Consider the following 3,854-nt stretch of genomic DNA (forward strand, 5'->3'; position numbering starts at 1 on the left):
TTTTCTATCCCATTTATATTTTTTTTTTCACAAAATGTGTATTGTTATTAATGCACACTTTTCACTATAATATTAGTTTTATTTCTAACATACCGATCATTATTAGGAATAGAAAAAAATACATGAGAAGAAATATAAGAAAAATGTTTCTCTACTATTAGTATTTATTATCATATTAAATTTGGAGATCTAAAAGTGTTGAGAAAATATAAACAATGGTAAAATATACAATATGCTAAAAATAAAAATAAAAGGATCAATTAGTATCATATGTCAAATCTAAAGGTGTATACATTATTTTATCTTTTTTAACTAACGGTTGATTAACGTAAAATTTAACAGAAGAGTATTTTAGTAGTATATTATTATTATAAAATTCAGAAATATTTTAATATTTATGTTAAATTTCAGGAGTTGATATGTAAAAATAGAGGGATCAAAATTGATATCCAAGTGGACAATAATTGGATAGTCTTTACTGGGATACTGCAGGGATTAGTTTATTAAATTTTTCTTGAGAAATGTTATAGGTAAAGATGCTTTGAATCATCTTCATATGGACATTGTCTTCAATTTTGATGTTCAACAATTTTAATGGCTTAAGTGCATAATAAGATTTCCACTAGCTCAAGTGGGAATATGGCATGTTGCCTGTCTTTTTCATAAAGGATCTTCTTTTTTTAAAACAAAGAATACAAGTCCAAAATACATTAAAAAAAACAATTACTACTTTTAATCTTCATTTTTTATGTGGCGGAGGCCGTTACGAAGTCCGACCGTAATTTAGATATGGCACAATTTAGTTAAAAAAAATTAAATATAATACAATAAAACGTATATACTAGAAAAATAATTATTAAAATTTAATGTGGGACATATTTATATAATTTCTTAATTTTTTGAAAGATACTTTCTTTAAAAGACAATTGAGGTAGAATCCAGGTACTGCCAGACCCTACTTTGGCTACATCGTTGGGAAGAGGTGTAAATATTATTTCACATATGAAATCAATTAGGGGTGAAATCAAGAAAAATTAATCAATAAAATAAACCGTGAGAGAGAAAATTATAATCAATAATTTTTCCTATACCAACAAGGGTGGAAATCAATATCATAAAATAATAATCTACATCTCTCTAAACTGATAAAAATTTAAGAAATAAAAAAATTAGTAGAAAAATACGGCTGAGAAAAATAAATATTTTACCATTTAAAAGATATATAGTAATTATACATGTTTACTAGTAAACATTCAGACATATATGAATTTATGTTGAGAGAAATGACTATTTATTAATAAAAATATATTTTACTGTTATAAAATTACAATTTATATATATATATATATATATATATATATATATATTATAGTATAGATTAAAATTTAGAAACGAAGAGTTTAGAAATTTTAAGTGAAAATTTTCCCACGTTTCATGAGTTGTATAGTCTCCGCCTCTCCTTTTCTCTCTTACTTATGTATTTTCTATTCTCATTTGGTGGCTATGAATTGTTTTTAATATCCAAGGCTTAACTTCAACGGTTATTATTGGAAATATTTCACCCATTCCTTTCGCATTCAATTTCAAAAAACAATCATATATTAATTGTATTAACTCAATTACTCTTCAATCGTGCAAAAATAAATTAATTAGAATTATAGATATAAAAATAATATAAATGATTTTAGGTCTAATGGTAAAAAAATTCAATCTTTTATGACTTGTTACAATTTAATCCAAACCTTTTTATTTTTATAATTGTAGTCAAATTGTATTTTTCTGTTGCAATAATAGCTTAATAGCCTAACTGAAGATAACAAGTTGGCCATCAATTTGGCTATTATTACAACGAAAAAATACAGTTTGACTAATATTATGAGATTTATTTAAATTTTTTTGATTAAATTATAATAAATCGTAAAGATTTGCGTTTACGGTCCTAGTATAATAAGAGTTTTCTTTTGCAGCAATAATGAAAGGTTATGCGTTGGGCTTCATTAGGAGTTACTGTTAGATTTTGTGTTCATTGAGTACAGTTATCAGTTATGTTCATAAGGTCAACTGCTAGGTTGTGGCGAAGAATCATGTTGTATGTATTTTTCAAATTGTAAAATTCATTATCTAAAGGCAGAACCCAGATCTGGCCCCTATACTTTACTGTAATTTTCATTTTAGACCCTCAATTATAAATAGATTCTCCTTTTCCGGTGTCCATTTTGTATACATTGTCCTTAATTATTATGAAAATAAAAAATATTATCCTTAGATTGAAATAACTAAGTATGAATTAATTAATCATAACGTATAAATTTAGGGACCGGAATGGCCCTTTTCTCATTAATTTTCTATTCACCGTCTATATATATTTGCATGTTAATGTGAAGAAATTATTAGTTGCATGGGATGTCAACATGAATCCTCAAGAACATGGCATTATTCATGCAATTACTAGTGAGATCCTATTCATATTTACAACATCATGAATCCAGCTTACGTGTATATTAAAATATGTGACACATCATAAAATTCAAAAAAAAAAAAAAATTATATTACCATCACCAGACGCACGTAATTTTAATCAGAAATCACAAATTTAAATTCTAAATACACAGCAGATTGTTAAATTTTATTAAGGAGAATTTATCGTTTATATAATTCTAGGTTAAAATTTAGTAGAGAACTTTCGATTTTTCATGGAATCACTTGAATTAGAATATCGCTAAAACAACTTGAATCTGAATTAATATTAATAATTGGGTTTCTTAAATCATAAAAAACAGTATGTCAGTAAACTGCTATTGGAAGTGGCAATGACAACGTTAATATTTAGGTATCCACCTATTGACACTACTGGAATCTGAAGTCATTTACTTGTCTTATCTTCTCTATTAACCGTACTCATTTAAAATTTGATTAAAATTAGAGATTAAATTGAATTAACTCATTTAACTTAGTTGTATATGTATATTAAAAATAAATAATGACTAAAATATTAATGAAAACTGAACTGAAAGATCATATCGTTTAATAATTTTCGGCATAAATATTTAGTTCTTTTAATTCTTTTGACAACTTAAATAAATAATGATAAAAATATAAGAGTGATAAGAGACATAAAAAAAATCTTGAAAAGTTTATGAATATTACTCATAAAATTATGAAGAAAATAAATTTAAGGAATTTATTGTATTAAGAAATGAATGAAAAGTAGGGAAAGTGCCTATCTCTAATTGAAAATTGTTGATGATGAAATGAGTGTTGTTGGTACGTTATATTAGGTATATATCTTAATTAATTGCCATTAAACTTTTTAAATTTTTTCTATCTAAATTGCCATTAAACAACTTTAAGTGAAAAGATTTGAATCTAACCTATAATATCTTTTCCTCTTTAAAATTAAACCAAGCAAAAACAATAGCTAAATAGAAGGGAAGGGACACATCATGCATTTTTGAATCATAGTTAGGATTAATTAAGAAACATGTGTTGAGCCATCCATTGTTTTTTTTTTCAAGTTGATAAAAGGCTCTCTTCATCCAGGTTTGTTTGCGAGGCAATTACTTTCAATTCCTGGTATTTTATATCATACTAGCTAAATGCTGATATAATATATTATATAACCATTAAAATTTGATATAATTTGATATATTATTCTAATCAATCTTTAATTCTTTTTAAATAATATCAGAAAACTCCCTCTATTAAACTAAAAATTAAGATTAAAATATACTTATTGAATATTTATTTTTTCTTTCTAAAGTTTTAACTTACACCTCTCCTTTTATTCATTAATATAATAATTTTATTTAATAATTCATCAAAAAAAAATATTTAATAACTTCTTCACCCGTAAC

Source organism: Mercurialis annua, linkage group LG2 (assembly GCF_937616625.2).
Source record: "Mercurialis annua linkage group LG2, ddMerAnnu1.2, whole genome shotgun sequence".
NCBI lineage: Eukaryota > Viridiplantae > Streptophyta > Magnoliopsida > Malpighiales > Euphorbiaceae > Mercurialis > Mercurialis annua.